The 23222-nt window shown below is 36.6% G+C and overlaps 1 long non-coding RNA gene and 1 pseudogene across 3 annotated transcripts in view; both read left to right on the forward strand.

Annotated features, from left to right (window-relative positions):
- LOC144665203 (uncharacterized) overlaps positions 1 to 23222 on the forward strand; it is a 277333-nt pseudogene that overhangs the window by 15409 nt on the left and 238702 nt on the right. The gene's annotated exons all lie outside the window — the stretch shown is intronic.
- On the forward strand, positions 8322 to 10663 carry LOC144665430 (uncharacterized). 2 transcript variants are annotated; one of them, XR_013572930.1, is made up of 3 exons: positions 8322 to 8766; positions 9357 to 9435; positions 10564 to 10663. It is a non-coding gene; the product is annotated as an uncharacterized LOC144665430 (long non-coding RNA). The 2 variants fall into 2 exon arrangements; XR_013572929.1 differs by having other exon boundaries at positions 9392 to 9435.

Raw genomic sequence — 23222 nt, forward strand, 5'->3', positions numbered from 1 at the left:
GTTGAAAATGACTGGGACCTTGACTCAGTGTCCTCTCACGGGAGGTGTTCGTTAGTGGAAGTTTGGTTGACTGTGCATGATTTTTGTAATATAGTTGTCTCAATTTAGTCCTATTAGATTATCTTATTTTAGGTAACAGTATATACACATGTAAGACTGCTAAATGATTGTTTATATATATACAGGTTGACTGCTGATATAGTGACGCGGGTGGGGTGGGGGACTGCCTACCTGATCTGCATTATTCTCCATTTGACTAGTGACATCATTAGCGTGTGAGGTGTGTGTGACCGAAATGATATGCTGACATTTTTTATATACTTGTTTCTCGAAATTTAGTTTGTCGGTTTATAAATAATTTCAATCAATTGATGTTGTAAGTTATGCTTTTTGCCTTTCACTGTAAAAGTACTTTGCAATTTGCAAGAGGTATTGGCGTGAAATGAATGTGCGTGCTGCAGATAACACAAGTAATTAAAGCAATGAAATAAAATTCCTTGACATTTTTCCTGGTAAGATCAAGACCCCTGAATCGAACGATTTTAAGTACTCCCCAAAATAGAAGCGATTTACTGATTCCTCTTAGCAGTATTTTGATAATGAAAAGCATAACAGATAAGTTATGACAGAACGATTATCGACCTAATAAAGTATAGACAGGAAGTCATCGGGTAGGGGCAGTTTTTGGGGAAATATAAAAAAAAGAAGTCAATTTGAAGTCGCAGAACAGCTGAATGACAGAAAACGGCCTTGTGTGTCTGTGAACTGGTACAGAACGATAAAGTTGGCCGGAAATTGATTGATTTATTAAGAAAATTAAAGCATTTATTGGTATCCCAGATCCTTCTCACAGCCTAGACTGGGAAGACGTTAAACTCTACGAGGATAGATAGGATAGCCGCAATATTTTCATGTTGATACTCGCATTATTGACTTAAACGAAGGATTAGTTTATGTGGGCTAATTGTCTATTGTTTTCAAGACACAAGGTCAGCAAATGAGTAAGAGTTGTGTCGGTTAAAGCATTTTTTTGCCTAATTTCACCATTTTTGTTCTCACCATTTTTTGTTCCGGCTATTCGATTGTTATTAATTTGACTAACTTCTCTTTTCTTTCAATCTGGCTTGAAGCTGTTTACGGAATTTACCATTGTCTTTTTTTATTCGGCTAGCTAAGTTCTTGCATGTTGTATGTGGCAAAATCTCGGTGATAGGTCATGGGCCTGTTTGTGTTCATAATGTAAGTATTTTCAGTGTGAGTGTTCAAGTTATGTTCGTGACATATATTCGTTATGACCGTGACGGCTTATACAAGGTGTTCTGTGTGGGGGTGGTGGTGGGGGTTGTTGAGGATTGCGGAAGAAACGGGATAGGGTACTCTAAAACAGTATCGATAAGAAACAAACATATAAAAACGTCATTTTAATCAAGTATTAATAGCGTCATTTTAATCAAGTATTAGTCAACGGGGAAAGTATGTACTTTGGGAGAGGTGCTGAAAATGACTGTGACCATGACTGTGCACGATTTTGGTAATACAGCTATCTCAATTTAGTTCTATTAGATTACTTATTTAACAACATTATGTACTCAGGTAAGACTGCTGAAAATAATTGTCTTTATATGTACAGGTTGTCTGAGGCCTAAAATGTTACATTTGACTAGTGATGTCATTAGCGTTTGAGGCGTGTGTAACCGAAATAATGTTATGTTGACATTTTTTTATTTACTCTTTTCGCAATTAGTTTGTCGGATTATAAATGATTTTATCAACTGATGTTTTAAGTTATGCTATTTTCCTTTCACTGCAAAGGTACTTTCGAATTTGCAACAGGTATTGGCGTGAAAAAGATGCGCGTTCTGCAGATAACGCAATTAACGCAATAAAATAACTGATTCCTTGGCATTTTTCCTGACCCCTGAATCGAACGATTTTAAGTACTCCCTAAAATAGCAGCGATTTACCGATTCCACTTAGCAGTACAGTATTTTGATAATGAAAAGCATAAGAGATAGGTTATGACAGAACGCTTATCGACCTAGTGATTTATGGACATGATGTCACCGGGTAGGGGTAGTTTTCTGAGAATTATAAAAATAGAAGTCAACTTGAGGTTGCAGAACAGCTGAATGACAGACAACGGATTGATAAAAAAGGAAAGTTAAGAACTCTTCAGTATCCCAGATCCTTCTGACAGCCTAGACTAGGAAGCCGTTGAAATATGCGACGTCTCGGAATTTAAATTAAACACTAAGCTGTGCTGAGATATATTTTAGCGGTATATAATGAAATATAAACATTGCACGAATCGTTCGTGGGTCAACCAAAGGGCGAACCAGTTAACTTTTGAGGAGGGGATGGTGTACGATTTAAAAAAAGAAATCCCTACAACCCCCAACAAGGGAAAACCCCGCACGGTAAGCTCCGAGGGAGGAAAATACTGAAAAAAGACTTAAAAAAAAGAATCTGCCTTGTTGGTTAATGGCATTTTTTCCAAAAAGAAATCTTCCAATCCAACAATCCTCCAATTTCAGACAACTTCATATAATATTGCACAAAAAATAACTTTAGTATCTAGGTAACTACAAAGCTATTTAAATCAAATACAAAAATAATTGCTAACGTCAACAAAAATAACAATAAAAATGGTTGTATGACTACAACAGTAATTTATAACAAAATATAAAATTTATCCTAAGAATACGACAATAAGAGTTCAGAGTTCAGTTTCTTTTGGGCAAAAATCATACGAAAGCTTTCGTTTCCTCGTCGTTCTCCATTTGACCATTATTTATTCAGTTTGACTCAATCCTTTTCTCTTTCAATTTAATATAGGCTTCTGGGAAATTGCCCACCTACCCCTTCCCAAACCTAACATTAACCCTTACTTATCGCTTTGGGCAAAATGTTAGGTTTGGGGAGGGGTAGGTGGGCAATTTCCCAAAAACCTTTATTGATCCCAGAATTCCCCATTGTCTTTTTTTACTTTGGTGGTTCATTTATGTTGCATATTGTAAAATCTTAGTTATAGGAAATGCACTTGTTTGTGTTCATGAGGTATTTTTGGTGTGGGAGTTTTTAAGCTCTGCTCGTGACATATTTTAATAAGACCGCGACCTGGAAAGGGTCACAAGTGTTTTTTTAGGATATGTTGATGTTCATACTCGCATTGTTGACTTAAGCGGAAGAACAGGTTTATCGGCTAATTATATATAATGGTCTATGCTTAATAGACACAAGGTCAAGTCATCACATGAGAACGATTTGAACTGTTTGATGTATTTCTTGTTTTTTTCACTCTCATTCGTTCTTCATTTGATCGTTATTTTAGCTCGACTAGATTCCTTTCTCTTCCAATCTACTGGTGTCAGAACTCGCCATCGACCTTTTTGATATAGGTAGTACTTACCTGTTGCATGTGGTTAAATCTCAGTTATAGCAGGTCATGGACATGGTTGTGTTTATTAAGTATTTTCTGTGGGAGTGTTAAAGTTATGTTCGGGGCATATTTTCATTATGACCATGAGGACGTATATTAAGTTTTCTGTACGGGACGGCTGTTGGGGGTATTGGGGTTGGCGGAGGAAAAGGGGTAGAGGACTCGAAAAAGGCGTCGATCGAAAAGAAACGAACATTTAAAAATGGAATTGCGTGCCAGTCTTGCACTAATTTTATTAAAATATTAATTCCAACAACCAACTGTGTCGACTAAATTCGATATAAAGTGGAGCATCCTTATGCGGACGTCCTTAAGACAACTTGGGAAGTGTTCACTTGGGGAGACGTGTCCTCTTATGCAAGTGGGAAGTCGAAAATCTGTACTGGGACCATGACTAAGTGTCCTTTCACAGGAGGTGTTCGTAAGCGGAAGTTTGCTCGACTGTAAAACTCAAAGTTCTTGTAATCCAGTTGTCTCAATGTAGTCCTCTTAGATTGTCGTATTTTAAGGTTACACTTTGCACTTATGTAGGACTGCTGAAATTAATTATTGTTACGTACACCGAAGGGATGACACGTAAAGGGATGACTTGAATAGATATATCTTATTGTCAATACTCCCGGATTAGTTAGTCGGCTAATGGTCTATTGTTTGGAAGACACAAAGTCGAGTCTTAACATGAGAGCGGCTGGATTTGTTTGGTGTGTATCTTGGCTGTCTTCTCTTTTTTTTTGACTCGATCCTTTTCTCTTTCAATATACTCAATATTCTATTTCGTTGTAGTGCTTGAATAACAAATCATCCAATTTCCCCAAAAAAGTCGGGTTTAACAGAGAAAAGGATTATTACCGCTAAGCTTCATTTTGCGACGCCCAAAGACAACACAACTCTACTTTATATAGACAAAGCCTCAGTTTATTTATTACCGACGCTTTATTAGAGCATTACGGCAACTTTCAGTCATTAAGAAGCGTTTGAAGTTGTTATATTGCATTAAATCATTCTACACCTGGTAACCTACACGGGGAAAAAATAACATTTCCGTTTAAGAAATTGGAACGCTAAGCAAGAACTAAGCCCAAAATGTTTAAAATGATACCTATAATTTGAAGAGATTAAGCACCATGCTCTACAGTAACGACAAAACAAAAGCTAACCAAGGCCAAGGCTTATGTTCTCTTTCTTAAACTTAAACTTAAACGATGCGGACTGGAAATTATCTTTAAGGCGACCCACAATATTTTAGACTTTTCCATTTATGGTATTCTAGTACAGCTAGCCCAATAATGCTGACGAAGAAAGTCTGTTAAAAGGAAACCCCCTATGTTTTCAATTCATGAATTTGATATGCTCTGACCACTTTAAAGGACCTATTTCTTTAAAATTGCTAGAAATGTATAGAAAAGAGAACCTTTTAATGAGTAGTTTGTTAGTAATTTGCCATATTAGACCTCTTCTGGCATTACCATGGCATGAAACTTGGACCTCATAGAGTTTAAATTTTGTTGGTCAAGTATACTCAGGTTTTAACTTAACAACCGGGGTAGCTGTAATAGATTACCAATGACGAGAAGCCCTAAAGCATCATAAGGTTCCTTGATAAACAGGTAATGTGTTTGGTTTCTTTTTATAATCATTACTATGACAGAACTATTGAGTCCAATTGGTTCTCGCTACGCCCTTTTATTTTTTTACGCAATTTCACGAACAGCTAAGGTTTCCAATAACAAAGTGTCCACTTTAAAAATGCTCGCGCTCTTTATTTGGTTCCTTCTTTTGACTAGATACTTATATTTGTTATTCCTACTTTTCCATGCGCATTATATGATAAAGGTCATATATTGTTAAAGGACTTCACTTTGTCTATATTTTTTGCACTAATTTTGCTTTAGTTGTGATAAATTGGTAATAAACCTCTTTGTTGTGCAATTCTCTCTGTAATCATACTCGTGATTAAAAAAATAAGGATCCCGTTGCGCGGTCGTCCCATTTTGTTAACCACTGGAATAACTGCAGACAGAAGTGGTCTCCACTTGTTCAGTTTGTGCCGCAAAAGCCAGTACAACCACCATACGCTTTCAAATAGTAGACATAGAATGAGCCACAGTTTCGCACTTTAATGTCGATGTTTGCATGACAACAGCCCGTAACCCAAGTGAAGCAAACCCGTCTGGTTACCTGACCTTCCGCCTGTGTCGGATGCCCGCCAGATAGCCAGCCTGGGGCATTTGTTCCACATCTAAATGCAGGCACACATGAAGTGGCCATTCTTGTCCCTGCATAAAAAAAAATGATATTTTTCCTTCGACCAAAATAATAAAACAAAACAAAACAACTATGAACCGGAGAAATCAGAAAGGAAGGCTTATATGTTATAATTTTAAGTAAAATGGGATATCGAAAGATAGTTTTCAGACATTAGTACACGTTTAATAATAATAATTATAATAATAATAATAATAATAATAATAATAATAATAATAATAATAAGAAGAAGAAGAAGAAGAAGAAGAAGAAGAAGAAGAAGAAGAAGAAGAAGAAGAAGAAATAATGATAGATATATTTTTTATAGTACTAAAACAATTCGTTATTAAAAAAATCTGTGATCATTATCTATGGCGCAAAACTATTTACAATAAACGGTTCTCTGATACTGTCGCTAAAATGAAAATCAAAATATGTTATATAGAAAATGAATAAAACCTGAGAAATGTTTAAAATTGGAATGAGGGGTTTGAAATGCAAAGGAAACATAATGGTTACATTGTGCGTTTTATGTGATCCGGCGTGCGGAGTAGCAATCAAAAACAAAAGAAAAAAGTATTTAAACTATTTACAATGCACACTTTCTGCAATTTGAACGTCAATGTTAGTGTTTTTAATATCTCTCTGAGGTCTTCTTCGTGCCCTAGAGCCTCTTTAACAAATGAAGGCAGATCTTAATAATGCAAATGAAATTCGGCTTCTGATCCATGATATGGTTTTTGCCTATCGCTCTCCTTTCTTGATGGCAATCAGCTCCGCTAGTCGACTGTGGTACCACAGGCATTCCTTTCCAAATCCGCTGGTTGAGATGAAGACCAAAGGTGTAAATGTACCATGCTCAATTTCAAGAACTCTCTTTGAGTACAGACGCTTTTTCTCGTCCTCATGCCTACGATAGATTTGTTGCGGCTCTAGGTCCTTGTACGAATCAGCATTTTGGGTGACAGACCCTTACATCAAAAAAGGCTGATTGTTGGTGCTCCCAGAACCCACGTGCGTGGATATCTAATCTCGCATCTTGTGCCAAATTAGATCCTCTACTTAACTGCTCTCCAGAGAGGTCTTGGGGAACTGGCTCAGTCTCGACATCACGGCATACCATACTCAGAAGTTCGGCTTCCAGATCTCTAAGCTCGTTTTGGCGCTGAGTAACCAAATCCATAATTGCAAATCATAGAGGTGGTATGCTGTGAAAATGTCCCCGCAAGCACATGTGGAAGGGATATCATCCACTTGCCAGTCATATCGTAGCTTAAAAGCGTCGCGAAACTCTCTGTTATTCAGGTTAAAGCCCAGATCTTGAAGTGGAAGAAATATAAGCCACGTCGATGATCCTTTTTCCGAAGCCTGGTTTAATGCTCGCTGAGTCTTCTGTGGTGCTATCTCCTTAATACGCTCTGCCCTGTCTTCGAATTCCTTTACTAATCTCTCACTTCGTACTGCTTGTTGTGCTGATTTTATGAGGGAATCTTCTGATAGCTGGTCATGATGTGACTGAGATTCGATTTGTTCAAGGAGAGACCGGGTGCTGTTACTTTGACTAAGGAAGCGTACTCGCGGTTTGTTTCTTGGCATGGGTTACCCAGACACAGGCCCCCCAGGCGTATTGTCAATGCTAGAATGTTCCTATCTAGCTGATTACACTTGCGCTCAGTAATCATAGGAATAAACACCTGCGATATTGCATTCTCTAGTGGCTCTAATAGATCCTGAATATCAGGCAGAATTCTTAAGAAGTACATCCATCGATGTTTCAAGCCAAAGATGTAAGCTATGCAGCACGCTTGTGGTTGAGATAGAGCAAATTCTGCTAACTTAACTACTCCATTGACCCAATTGGACACCTTTTCGCTAAAATATTTCTCCAAGTACCCCCGTGAACCTATCGCCGCCCGAGATGCTTGTGCCCTTGCACCGTTACATTAATAGACGTTTCCTTAATAATAAAAAAAATTATAAAAACAATATATAATTATAATAAAAACCTTCCCAAACTCCTTTGCAACTGAAAAATCGTCAATGCCAAATAACTTGGTCAGTTTGAAGTCAGCAGGAGTAGTACGTCGTATAGAAATAACTTTTACCATAAACTACTTCTTGTATAAGTCGTAGGACGATGACGTCATTAGTCACGTGACATTGCCCTGAAGTTCGTTTTTGCTTACTGTGACAAAGATATTTTGTTACTGAAAAAGCAGTCATTGCAGTTTGAAGCACATTGGTGTGAGGTATTTCAGACTGCCCGGGTACCGAAAAAAATATAAAAAATTAAGGGGGCTATGTACAATTTTCAAAAAGTGGGAGTCTGGGTACAAGTGCGTATCTAGCGTTGCATTAAATGTGAGGAAGCAAAACATTTCATGTTGGTAGATATTTATATGTTAAGTACATTTTTATCACTTTTTTTATCACTTTATCACTTATCATTGTTATGACGTCATTGGTCACGTGACCAGAACGGACCGCAGTTTTAAATTCGCTTGAAAACTTTACCTGTATCTTTCTCTTAAGATTTTTTTACGCCAAGTTGTAGCTTTTTAAATAGTGTTTTTAAAAATGGCCATTATTACTTTTTTCTAAAAAAGGACGGCAATAAAAAATACAACTGAAAAGTTTGTTGGCTTCCTTCTCAACGACAATTTGCGGTAGGAATAAAAGAAAATTTTGCCAAAGGGAGGAGTGTATGCTCTTTATAATAGCGTTGTCAGTTTTTTCTCATTTCAATTGCTTTTCGCGAGGTTGAATGTAATTTCTTCCAGACGAAAGGAGTGGGCCTGGGGAGAAGTTAAATAGCTGCCCCTCCCCCTCCCCCTGCTGGTGGTCACCCCAGCGGATTCCCCGTGGTCCGTATTGTGGGCTCATGAAGAGCATTTTCAAAATGGCGACTATGCGACAAAATTTTGAGTTATAGAGGACAGTTTTGTCGATGTTTTTCCTTCTTGACGCGATCAAAACGAGTCCCCAAACGTGGCGAAAACCTCCTTTATTTGTATTCCGGATAAAGAAGAATATGGAATGAGTAGAAACGTGCGAAAACGTGGGCAAAAGAAACTAACAGGAAGGTGAGCGTTTCTCATTGAACAATGATTTTTTTAGACTGGTTAAAGCTTATGTCTTCGACGTTTATCATGATTATCAACTTAGCTTACTGGAATTAAAGCCTGGCTAGGCGTAAAAAGATAGATGGTGAGAACAAGGCGATAGTATTAAATGGTAGTCATTTCGTCGAGGCATACAACTGTTATTTATGTTCGTTATCTGAATTTTAAGCTACTGTTTTCCAAATTAATAAGACTCGCATCCTTTCATTATTTATACATGAGAAAATGTTCCTCAAAATATTGACCAAATGGCCATTTTAGACCGCAAAGAAAAATTACGTCAGGAAGATTTTATGTGATACCTTTGAAATTGGAAGAAACATTTCAGCTCAGTGTGATCTCTTTTTTTAAGTTAGACTAGAGACTACTTGCAGTCAACCTGGTAGCTAATCTCGACTTTAATTAAACAGTGCTACTCACGTTTTGGAATGCCTTTTTGGGTATGTTTAATGAATGAGACCATTTCTTAACTCAAAATTTGTTCTTCCCATGATGTTTTATTGTATTGGTTAACATAGATTTACGTTTCCTTTGCATTTTGTGGTTTACAGGTCAGGGACTAATAGAATGCCTAATGTTTTGACAGGACATTCTGGATTACTGTTCAGCGAGTTAAACTATGGAGTTCAGGTAATTGTTGATCTCTTAGTTTTACACATAGTTATGTGACAGTCAATTCTGGCAATTTCCTTCCTTCTCTCTACACACATTCATTGTCTGAGGCATTTAAGATCTGCTTTTTGTCCAGACATTTGTCTACTTTACACAAAATCTGTTTGTTTGTAAGGCCTGTATTTTCAGTTGTTGGATGACCTACAGTAGCATTTTAAAGTAGCAATGTAAAAAATCGCGAGGCCTTAAACTTAAGCAAGCCAGAAAACCCTAATCCCAATATAAAGCTAACTGCAAGCAACATGATGTACCCTTTGGCAACCAAAGTGCTTTTAAGGCTAGCCAGAGTACTATATAGGCTAACCGGAATCTTATGTAGGCTAACTGGAATGGCTTTCATGCCTCGTATGTTTCATGACACATAAGTGCCATACAAGCCAAAATACCTAACTCCAATAAATAGCATAACCTGAAGCCACCTCAGCTAACTATACTCAGGCTAACTGGAGTACTGCTTAGGCTAACCAGGGAGCTTTTTAGGCCAACCAATGTGCTATTTGTATATAGTGGAATGGCTCTCATGACTTGTTGGCTCGCACTTTGTCAAGACCCAAGTTTTTTTAACTCATATTAAAATTAGCCAAGCAGTAGCTGTAAATTCGATTTAAATAAACTTCAGCTTAGTTTTTGTTGGCAACTTGCTCTACAAGAATACCAAACATAGATTTCAGTGATGTAATGCTTTGAAATGAACAGATTACAAAATTCAGTTTTAGGGTCCAAAACATATTATTAAAATAATATGACATTTTTCTGCAATAATTAATGAAAGGAAGGGTGCAAAGAAAATTAATTTCTTCCTTGCCTGACCTAGGTAGACTGGGCAAGGTGAAACCATTATAAGCTTACCCGAAGCCACATGTTTCTTTCGAAACAACTACAACAAAAAATAAAAATCCATAAATGTCATTTGGCTATCTACAGTAGCAAGTGGAAAAAATATATTGGATCCACTGGCCTAACATAAAAGCAGCCAGTTTTCACACACTGAAAAGGGCCATTTAATTTTAATATACAGTCAGCATGCTGGAAAATAGCAATTTCAGCAAAATAATAGTTTTTTGTTTGTTTTCTTTCTATTTACAGGTTACTTGGAAGACTTTGCAAGGGCATTCCTGTTAGTCAAAATGAACTCAAAAATACACACTGTGTCAATGTAATAAAATTATCACATGATTGATTCCCACATGTTGCCAGTTTAAACCTGAATATACTTAAGTGACATTGATGGCTTTTTATATAATATGAACATCCCAGAACCCAATAAGATGGGAGGCGCGGTGGCCTAATGGTTAGTGCACCGGACTCCGGATCGAGCGGTCCGAGTTCAAGCCCCAGCCGGGGTCATTGTGTTGTGTTCTTGGGCAAGACACTTTACTCTCATAGTGCCTCTCTCCACCCAGGTGTATCAATGGGTACCGGCGACATAATGCTGGGGGGGGGGACCCTGCAGTGGACTAGCATCCCATTCAGGGGGGAGTAGAAATATTCCTAGCCGCTTAATGCTGCAGAAACCGGAATAAGCTCCGGCAGTGTGGGCTGCTTGGCTCGTGGCTTCTCCTAGAACCCAATAAGGCTTCATGTAAATACTGACACTTAATTACATGTAAGTTTTAAAACCATTCTGAGGTTCATGACAAAACATTTTTTTGTTTCAATAAAAACATGTAAAAATAATGAAATAACAGAGAATTTACATAATTTTTACCGCAGACCACAAATTTTACTCCAGGTTAAGTTAATGTGTCAAGTTTTTTTGCAGCACAGGCTTGGTTCCACAGGGTGTGGTTCCGAAAAATATCCATACCTCCCCCAAGGATGGTTCTTTGCTTTGGACCCTCCCACCCCCTGGGATTTCTAGTTTTGCTTCATACTTTCTTTAAAAAGTTTGTACTATTGAGACCCTCATCCCCCTCGGAATTTCCAATGACCATCCTTGGGGTGGGTATGGATATTTTCTGGAACCGCACATTGTGGGCATTTGCTTATGAAAGTAAGCTGCAGATTGATCTGATTGATACACACTAATCTATTTTCACATTTACCTGTTTTCTATGGGATATATAATTATATATTGTTTTTACCGGTTTCACTTGTAATAATAATAATAATAATAATAATAATAATAATAATAATAATAATAATAATAACAATAGTAATTATAATAGTATTAATAAAGATTTTCGAACGCCTTAAAAAAGAACTCAATGCACTTACAACACTATGTAAAAAAATAAATTAGTTAAAACCTATATAATGTTTTCTATAACAGTAACAAGTAAAACAAATGAAATAACTTATTAAAAAACAAGGTGTCATGATAGCTAGGTGCGGTTCCTCATTTAAAATAAATCAAAACAAAAATGTTTTAAGTGTAGATTTAAAAGAGAAAAGAGATGATTTACTTTTAACAGAGCCCTGAAGGCTGTTCCATAGTATGGTTGCGGAGAAAGAAAAGGCAGCTATGGAACACACTGCAAGAGTTCATTGCACGTTCACCGTATGTCACAGAGTTCACAGTAGGGATAGAAAAAAGTAGCTTAGAGGATGAGCGTAGGCTTCGTTGCAGGTGGTACTGTTGTAGGAGGGGCGACAAGTAAGCTGGGAAAAGTCCTCCATGAATAATTATTAAAGTGATGAGAAGAATTTTGAATATAATCCGTGAATCAATTGTTAGCCACTGTATTTCTCGTAGGGCAGGTTTAATATGTTCGTACTGTTTAGTTTCAGTGATAAGACATGCGGAAGTTTTTTGAATTATTTGAAGTTTATACAGTTCTTTTATTGGCAGTCCATAGAGGATAATATTACATCAGTTAAGGTGCGATATTACTAGTGCATTAATTTGTAAATCATCGCAAAATGTGTGAAGCAAGCATCGCAAAACGTATGTTACACGAGATGTGCCATAAAATCGCAACTGGGATAAGGTAACCTAGGACACATTAAAATAGTGACATGATAAAATGCCTGAACTTGTAGTCTCCGAGTTGCAAAACGAACTTCCCAACTACCATAAATAAGGCTTGATCCTTGAATACGTACTAATATATCGTATAATACATCGTACCTGCAGCTCCATCGAAACGGTACCAACCATTGCTTAAAACGTCACATCGTTCATTGCCTCGCACGGTGCTATATGTATATTTTCTGTCAAAAGTGTTCAAAACTGTGTAGGTTTGACACTCTAAAATGTAATGAGAAAGAAAATTATAACTTGACAATTGAAACTTTTGCACTCAAAAACATTCATTAAACAAAGAACACACGAACTTTTGTATCATTTTGCTGCGTTTTTTTATGGAAAAAGAATGCAAATAAAGGCGCCGGAGTTGATGGAAAAGACAGAAAACCTTATACTGTAATTTATCTGCAACTTTGCTGTTTGGGCATAAATGGGTACGAAACTAACGACCATATTTTGACAGGCATTTGTGCCAAATTTAGTTCCTTTAAAAGTCCTTCATAGTACAGTACCACTGAGATTAAAGTAAACAAGACGCCTAAAGCTTAATGCTTAAAACCGGGCGGTTGATGTTTAACTACTTTATTAGACAAGTACAGCAACAACTTTTAAAATACCATTTAATTTATATTGAGTAACACGCAAATCTGTGGATTGCTTGTCCGTGCTTGGACAAATTCCTACTTAGGCTTTCAAATGTTTATTTTTCTTCCGAATACTGAATAACGTAGGTATTGAAAACGTTTTGTGCGCAATCTTGAATAAATGAACTCAAACCAGTTAAATGGCAGTACAAATGATCTCCGACCGAAACAAACAAACAATTTCGTTAAAAACTAAGACGTGTTTTTACATGTAAACATTTTTAAAAAGGTACCACACCAAAAAAAATGGGAATAAGAACAAGATAAGAAAGCTTTTCAGCTTTCAAACATGCAAGCTCTTGAAGTCAATTTTGGGAAGCAGTCACGCAAACGCAAGTTCTTGATTGCGTGACTCATTGCAGGTTATTTCTTCATCGCCGTTCGGTTCCGACTGAAACTCAAAACCCTTGAATGAAAAACAAAAAATATATTTTTTATATTCCTCGCTAAAAAGAGCGGAGTAACCAGAAAATTACAGTATTGGCTCCTGCTCGAATAAAACGAGTAACATAAATAATAAAAAAAAGCGAATTAAACGAGTCAAATATCAAGAATAACAGAAACATTTCTAAACAAAATTACAAAAGAAAATAAAAAGACTAAAAAAGGGCATGCATAAGACCACATGTATTAGATAACAGATGCTGTTAAAAATCTCAACTAAATGTGAAAAAAAGATTCAAGATGAGGCGAAGAAACATTTGAATTGCATTAAAAATTTTGAATCCTTAAAAGCCGTGAAAATACTGATGCCGTTATAAAATTTAATTAATTATACGCGCCGAAGGGCAAGTTTTCATTTTTGCCGTCTATTATTTCACACGATGGCTTTACCGATTTACATTCCATTCTAGTTTGAAAAAATTATTATATTATTACTTTGCATTTCCATTTTGTTTTATGAGTTCTTGAAGAGTGTGCAAGTAAAGTTTTTACATCAAGAACAAAAAACATTCAATTCGTCTGTGACACACGACTTTGTCGGCCCAACTGTACACGGATGGAAATAGACAAAATGGACACAATTCTTGCTAAATGAAAAACATCTTCAAAGTAGAGTCTGGAGCCGTTTTTAAATGCAGGAGCTTGCTGCAAAAACATTGCGTGACTGATGTAAAAAAAGCTTCGACCTCAGCGACCTGTCGAAACAATCACCGGTTTCGGACTCCAGAACTCGCTTGAGTCGAACGCTTGAATAAAAACACAAAAATATATCTTTCACGTTTAACAGAAATCGGGGTATTAGATAAAATTTTAATTGCTCCTGCTGAGTAAATATCAAAAGTGCGGGATCTAAATCCTGGCCAAGAAAGCGGCCGAGTGAACTACTACGACAAATAACGCAAATATGTAAACATCAACATGGTGCCTCAATCTATAAATAGATGCCGTGTTCGTTTCAAAAGCCAAAAAAGGCAACTATTAAATACAAACGTGAAAAAATAAAAAAGAAACATGAAAACGTTTTAGATGAATTTTAATTCAAGATGGGGTCAAGAAACATTTTAAAAGGCAAAAAGATTTAGAAAATTTCAAAAACGTGAAATTTTGCATGCCGTGGTAGAATTTAATTACATGTATTAAATTACCCGCGCCAAGATTTCATTTTCATTTTGCAGACCACTTGCTGGCTTTGCGGATCCCTTCACAAATACCATCATAGTTCGTAGAAATACTATACATTACCATTTTGTTGACTTAAGTCTTGGGAAGTGTGTAAGTAAAGCTTTTACATCAAGAACAAAAATAAGATTATTTCGCTGTGCAAACATTCAATCGTCTCTGATACGCGACTTTGCCGGCTCAACTGTACACGGATGAAAATTGACACAATTTTTTCTATTAAATGAAGAGCATCTACAAAGTAATCCGGCTCAAAAATTCTCTGGCTACCAGCCCTTTTTTTAAAAGCAGTTATGCGTGAAGCTTGCTGCAAAATCATTGCGTGACTGACGTAGCAGTTTTCAAAAAAAAAAATAATAATTGCTTGGACGTGTCAAAAAAATCACCGGTTTCGCAAAACAGTACTCAAACACTTGAATAACACAAAAATATATATTTCACGCTTAAGAGAATTGAGGGTATTAGATCACAGGTAGCCCAAGCTCCTAAAGGAGCCGTCAACATATAGACCACATATGACATTGCGTAATAACGTTATTATAAGGGTTTGTATGGGAATTTACCGATCGTAAAAAATAATTCAAAATAGAGGAAAAATGTCCAATAAAATTCACTTACCTATCCTCTTCTATGCATATGTTGTGTTTCTTTGCCGTTTGGAGGCGATTTGAAGCCATTTTAGTGGGTTTTAGGTTTGCTGGTTTCCTCTCTATGTATATATAGAAAGGAAACCAGCAAACCTAAAACCCGCTAAAATGGCTTCATATCGCCTCCAAACGGCAAAGAAACACAACATATGCATATAAGAGGATAGGTAAGTGAATTTTATTGGATAGACAGCAGCAAAACTGACAAGTTAAAACTTGGGAAATCTTACGCTGATTCACTTTTACTTTTGGGCTATAATAACTTAACTGTTCTTGAAACTCAACAACGTGCACATGCAGATAAACAGTGTCCGCAAAGCGCGAATAACGATGTATAAGAGTTTATCACTCGGGACACAGAAAGGTGACCGTTGTCGATAATAACGGGTGTCTGTCATAAGCTTGTTTAGGTTTGGAGAAAAAGTCTGAGTAGCCAAACAAATGGAAATATTCACCTGATACCAAGTTGCATGTTTTTCCATCTCCTGTGTAAGGATGGTCACAGGAACAGTTGTAGGATCCCACAGTGTTTGTACATGAAGCTGAACTGTGGCAGTCATGTACACCGCTGGCACACTCGTCGATATCTATGAGCATAAAGAAACACGCAAAAAAATAACTTTGCTTAGTTTTCATAAAACGTGACTTACCTTTAAGAAGGTACTTCCGTCTGTATTGATATTGGAAGGAGTTTATCGTATTATTATTTTGTTACTTAGTGTTGTGTAAGAAAAGCCTGTGTCGCAGACAGTCTAATCCCCGGATTTTGTGTCATGCCCTGCTGCATCGAAGGCAAGTGTTTTGTACATAGCGCGCAACCAGAAGAAAATTTGCACTCGCCCTGTTACACAAGCGATAACGGAAACCAACAGTGGCTTATTAATTCACTTTTATGATATGGCATCAATTAATTGCTAAATTAACCGCACGACTCTGTGACCTCACTCAGTGGCGCTACCATCTAGATTTTATTTGGCAGCCAAGGAACATACCGCAACTTAATCATTGTTTAAAATAACTTACCAACGCAAGTTTGTCCATCTCCTGAAAATCCAGCTGCACATGCGCATGTGTACGACCCTAGTGTATTGTTGCAGACGGCATTGACGTTACAGGTATGCGAGTTGGAAGAGCACTCGTCAATATCTAAAAATTTATTGTGAAGTTAGTGTCGTGTAACATTTTTGCTACTGCTTCAGTTTAGTTTAGCATTTTCTTTAATAGCTCAATTCTTAAGACTTGTTAAATAGATTCAAAGATAAAAATCCAACATTAAATTAAAACTGTTGTTAAGTGTAGGGACTTAAATGTGTTACTCGCAACACTGAATTCACGGCTACCAATATGTGTCCTTTTCCTTGCTTGCATTGTTTGTTTTATTTTCTTTGTATTGCATATGTATTGTTGTTCCGTCAAAATGAGAGAGTAAAGTTGCTTGTTCTTACTGCCCGGTTCAAAAAATCTTAGCACACTTTTAGCAAAACTGATTAGTATCTCAACAGAGTGTATCAACGTACCTGGTTTGGGGTTGATCTTTTCTTGCAACTCACTGACAGTCTCATTAAGTTGTTTTATCTTTGAGCAGCAGGCTGAAATATAATACAGTAAAAACACGCGAGTAAGAACCTAACATTTAGGAACCTGTTTTAGGCTAAAATTTGCACAATTAGATACCATTTTTATAAGAACCTATTTAGCCTAAAATTTGGAAACAGGTTCTTAATTTTTAAAATTGATTAAAAATGTTCACCTTTGGGAAAATATGATATGGTTAGTGCTTCATTTTTACATAAACACTATGTGGTATGAAAATTTTATACAAGAAAAAGGCTGAATACCACTAAAATCTCAATAACAACATTGAATTTTGTTTTTCAGAAAGTAAGAACCTAATTATCCTAAATTTGTGTTAATAACCATTTTTTTAAGAACCTGTTAAGGCTAACCTGAAAGACAATAAGTTCTTATTCGCGGGTTTTTACTGTAGTTAGCAACGAGTCGCTTTAAAAGCCCTTAGAGTAGGATTATGCCTGACTGAACACAGTTGTAATATGACACACCGAAGGAATTGGGCCAAAAAACGAAAGTTTCCAAATAACGCTCTGACCAATGCATATGACAAGTATCAATATGTTATGTTTCCCTTGAGTCCGGAAATAAAACTTGATTCAAAACATAAGATGTTGAGATTATGAATATCACGTTGTTTTTCGCTCAGTTTTGGCAGCTAAGTCGAGAGCAAGTGTTTCACTGGCACCCTTGCCGAAAGGATTTTAAGACTTTTCAGGTGTGTCAGAACTGGTGCATACTTACTTTTACAATCTTCCAGTGCTTTTATCTTGTCGTTCAATTTTCTCACGGTTTCTTCAAGTATTTTTGTCCTTTGTTTTAGCCGTTCTCCATGCTTGGCCAGCACGGGTTTGACTTCTTCCATTAAAACCATGAACAACAACAGACAAGGCAAAAGAACAATCTTCAGATGAGTGGCCATTTCTGTGGAACAAAAAAACGTTTTACAACGCAAGTGAACGCCATTTTCATTTGAACTAGAAATTATAACACGTAGAATAATTCTATATGCACTACTCACCCTGAATAAGCCCAATATACGCTATGAAATAAATGAAGCTTAAGTTCCAAGGTTAACACTTTAGTTTTCAAATGATCCAAACCTGCAAAGAATGAATATACGAACGATTTGTCAGAAATCATGAAAATACTACACATCAAAACATAATGTATACAAGAAACACAAAAAAGCAAAAAAGAGCACTAAAACATACTTCGTTTCCGGTTGCTCCAAAACAATGTGATCTTCTGGAAATAAGCACTGGCGTTTAAGAGAGCAACGCCAAGGGTGAAGTTGACATGTATTTCTCCTATTGGTTGTTGATGAGTTCACGGGATGTACCATTGGTTGCCTTGAAAATGCTCTGACTACCGATGGTTGCTAAAATGAAAATAATCCCCTGGCAATTGTACCTTTGGGTAAAAAAATGTGATCTTGTCGGAAGAAAAGGCTATTAGTTTTAAAGTCAAAAGCCAAGTCCGATGGAAGACTTTCAAAAATAAACACTAGCGCAGATGATTTCAGATTTAAATGATAAAAAAAGGTTACATTAATAGTTGAGCGTCTTGTGTGAAGACAACGTGGACCACTTATTTCAGTTATCGTGTGCGCTGCTTAAGAATAATTACAAATTTCTACATATGATGGTTGCCAAGCATTAATTCATTTTAAACGCCATCAAGAATGATACAATTCTTCAAAATGTTGCGTTATTCTCACATCACGTTGTTAGAAAAAGTCTTTGTTAAAGTCTGTTCCAAATGATTAGCCAATTATTGTGCTGGAAATTCAGCTGAGATACTCTGCTCTTATTTCTGCTCTGATAGATATTTTTCTGGCTTCTAAAAATTATGCTGAGATATAGCTATTCTGCTCACAAATCTAATCAGTTATATCAGTTCTGCTCTCATTTTGTTTCATTTTTTAACACGTATGGTACACGTTTAGGTACATTAGAATTGTTTTGACAGAAAAAAAAAGGTTTCCAAACCGAAACGAAACGCTACTTTACTGCAAGAAAATAGTAGGGCAAGACTTTTAAAAATAAACACAGATAAGTTTAGAACTTTTAACATTGATAGGTTGCTGAGTGACGTTTGAAATGACAGCCACCAATTTATCAAATTTCGCGACATTTGGAGGCAAAACTCCTGAAGTTCAAACGTTCTTTGGAGCTTGAAACACCGGTGAGTATCAATTTTTTATCAACTTTTTAATGGTGGTAAGAAAAAGGTGCATCATTTTCGGAGTGACCTTGCCTGTTAAAGATTACCAATTGTGCTAGAAATTCTGCTCAGATATTCTGCTCACATGTTCTGCTCAGGCAATTGCTTACCTTTTAAAAATTATGCCGATATGTAGTAATTCTGCTCTTAATTACTTTATGAGCTGTATCTGTTCTGCTCTGTAGATCTGATACATCCTTTCTGTTGATTTTTTTTTTTTCATATGAAGCTATTGCATTAAACATGTTTTTTTGTAGTTGTGACCCTCCAGGTGAACACAGGGAATAAGGCAGGTTCGCATGTTTAAATTGAATATGCGTGTCTTAACACGGTAGCTCCGTGTGAGTCACTTTCCTCATTAGTAGCAAAGCTATTGTTTTTCTTTGCACGCTAAAAACAAAGCAGCGCGTTAAGACACGGCCATCGTGATTCAAAGGAGAATCCATTTTTTTTAAAAAAAATTATTAAAAAAAATCATTTGATTGCAATGTTGTATTTAGTATGTTATATTTGAATAGACCATATTCTTATTCTCGGTATTTGACTGGAACTAGCTTGCAATGGAGGATGATGCAGGAGAATATCATTAAAAAGAGCTTCATGTCATTTGTATTTGAAAATATTGCCCGCATTAACCTCCATTACAAGCTAGTTCGAGTCCAATACCGAGAATACGAATATGGTTCATTCTCCTAATTTAGTTTATAAACACCTAACATTCTGTTTAGACATTATAAAATAAGAAATAGCTCTAATGCTGGAAATTCCGCTTAGATCTCACAGCTATTATATTCCATTTAGTGCCGTAGTAAGGGTAAAACAAGTGGGGGGAGGCACGTCAGCACCAGGGGGTCTGGGGGCATGCTTCCTCCAGAAAATTTTGAAATCTAGAGGCTTGGAAATGCTATTTTCAGCGTTCTCCAAGAGCTATTTGTGATTTACGCATATCGCGAATTATTTACTTCCTACAATGTCTCAGCAAACCAATGCACATTGAAGAGAGTATAACACTTGCAACGTCAATTACAAAATAGAAAACCGACTGTCTCTGTATCTTGAAACCAGCAAATGTTTCACCTTTCAGAGTCATCGTAGTTATTAAACTGTCTGAGTTGCCTTAGAGGCAAACGTAGACTTCATCGGCAGGTCGTTTTTTGAAACTTCCCAAACAGGTGCTTGCGCCGCTGGTTGTCCCCCACAAACAAATAAAAAAGAAGTACAAATGTTATTGTTTAAAACCTCTCGGGAGATAAAATTTTATTTTCAACATTTTATAAAGGTCGGTTTTTGCTTTTTGGGAAAAAAACTGAGGGGGGCGGGGCACGCCCCCCCCCCCCCCACCTCAGGCACTGATTCCATTCATGTACTGTTCCGTAAAATATCGAAAAAACATTTCACCTCATTAGTGGAGTTGAAAAGAGCTTTTCTCTGGACAATCCTGCTCACTTTGGCTCGTAATATGATATTCCTTATAACTGGTGAACTTCAAACAGGTTTCCCTTTCTTTTATTTTTCAGTGGAGACAACTGAAAGCGAACTTATAAAAATAAAGTATTGAAAAAACCCAAAAACTAAACGCTAAACAATGCGGCAATGGTTGATATTTTTTAACCACTATTTTGTGTTACTTGCTAATTAATATCCGAAGTTACAACTAATGGATTTGAAACAAGAAAACAAAGCAAGGCTTCGGATAAACAGTAAAACTTCATTTTATGTGACAAATTTTATGTGACAAATATATTTGATCGTGTAGATGACACAGCAAAGTTTAGTGCACCAGTAATGACCTTGTACAGCAGATATACGAACAGAGATACGCGCGGACAGTTCCAAGTGGGAGATTGGGAGTCTGGGGAACAAATGTGCTGACGCAACATTTGCCACATTTTATGTGACGAGTCGTTTACACGAGCAATTTTTCGTATGTGACAATTTTTATTTGCCACATAAGAGCTAAGGCGCCAGCTTCTCAACAAATATATTTTTCACATAAAAATTAGCCATTTTTTCTCATCTACACGAGTAAATAAAAATTGTCACATAAAAATTGCTCATGTAAAATGATGATAACTGGCGTTACATTTTCCACTGAAGAAGGGGCAGTAGCCCCGAAACGTCTGGGAAAAACTTTCAATCATCGGCGCATTTAACATTTACATTTTAACATTTCTATGAACTAACTATATGCGCTACACAGCCACACGAAATTTCGCCTTGGAGATTTCTAGTTTAAAATGATGATAAGTTCATTATTGAAAACCAAGACGGACATGTTAATGCCTGTACATCTCAAGTTATCGCTAAAATTGAGCTCGTTGTCAGGTGGCCCGTTATCATAACAGCCGAAATGTTTGTTGCCAGTTAGGCACGTGATTGTAAAGGGGAAAATTTACAAGCTTTATTAATAAATTTGATTTGGTTGCTAACTGCCTGAGAATTCTTTTCATGAACATGCTTTGGTTTCAGTATTGTGGGGAATATATTCTGAATTCGACGCAATTTTGGTGCTTTATAAAATGAAAACGGCTTGCGTAAGTGAACTAGCAAGTCGTCAGGTCATGAAGTAAGTACTCCAAACTAATTTAATGAAAAATCATTATTTCAGAACTCGGCTATCGAATGTGATTTTGGCACAGATGCTCCACTTTCCATTTTGGCGAATTGGAAACTTGGCCTTTTTTAACATTTTATTTCATTTCTCTCCAAACATTGACAGTGGAGAGCCCTCCCAAAGGTCGGTTCCTCTGTAAATATCGGGACAAGGTGAGATCAGTTGTTCAAAGTGTGGATAGTGTTATGCAACGGATAAATCATAGCGAATCATGGCGCTGGGTGGCGAAGTAGGTTTTGTATGACAGTTATTCACTGGATAGCGATTTATCCGGTGGATATAGCGTTACCCACCCTTTGAATAAACCCACCACCTGTACCCTGAGTAATTTTTCCCTCTAGATCTCCCCACTCTCCAGATTTGACCCATTCACGATGATTTGTAATGCGTTTCTCGAGTAAGATCGTGGTCGTTCCTGTTATCTCTGAAAATCTTCCGAGGTGAAGAAAGTCAAAGTAAGCTATGTTTATTGTATGATAATATTATCTACCCTGTAAGTGAAAGTTTACAAGTGGTTTTTATTTAAAATTTCCCAATGACTTTTTATGACATACAGGATGAAAAATGAGACCAAGACTCAAAGTAAGCAAATACCTTCATTTTATTTTACTTACCAACATTTCACTAGAAAAACTAGTGATGAACTTTGAGTTCCGAGATACTGCTAAATTTTATTCTATAAAATTCTCTATGGTGGCAAGGACCTAATAGTGATAACGAGAAATGCTATTCAAACATAATTTTAAAGATCGTTATTTAAGTTTCACAATTGTGAAGCAGGTTGCCGCTTCGTACACAATAGTACAAAGTTGTTTTGGGAAAGCTTACTCACATTAGTGTAGATCTCATACAAATTGTCTCAAATATTGTTGGACTTTGTAAAGTGTAACAACGCCAAATCTTGTTCTTCGTATCGGGTATATGGGTGTGATGAAGCTTCTGTATCCTAATGCGAACTGCATATTTAACAGTCTTCAATTTTTATTCTTATTTTCTACTTAGAGACTCAAGTAACTATTTATATTTATATCGTCGGTCATACTTGGAAGTCGTGTACCTGTTGCAAAACCGTATGTACATCAGTAAACCTCAAATTACCATCTTAAGAATTAGCCAGAGTATTTGTTTTATAACTAAAAAGTTGTTAAAGTAATAAGCATGCAGTTGTGTTATTAGCCTTTTCAAGTTTAAAGTTATTCTCGAGAAAGTGATTCTATCAAGTGGATAACTTAAATGGCTGTCAAGGTAGTTGACATCGATGATAACATTTTCATGCAGTAACGTCAGTAACTAGCTTTTTTTCATATGAGAACGGTCAATAAAAGAGCTGGAGCATTAAATACCCGTGTGATTTGTTTTTTTTTTTTAATATAGCTTTGTGTTTCTGTCGTTTTTTTTGTTCAGTTTGTTTCTGGAAGCTTGTCTGTTAATCTTCCGAGTAACTATGGACACAA

This window comes from Oculina patagonica, chromosome 9, assembly GCF_052425735.1.
Source record: "Oculina patagonica isolate OP01 chromosome 9, crgOcupat, whole genome shotgun sequence".
In the NCBI taxonomy this organism is placed as follows: domain Eukaryota; kingdom Metazoa; phylum Cnidaria; class Anthozoa; order Scleractinia; family Oculinidae; genus Oculina; species Oculina patagonica.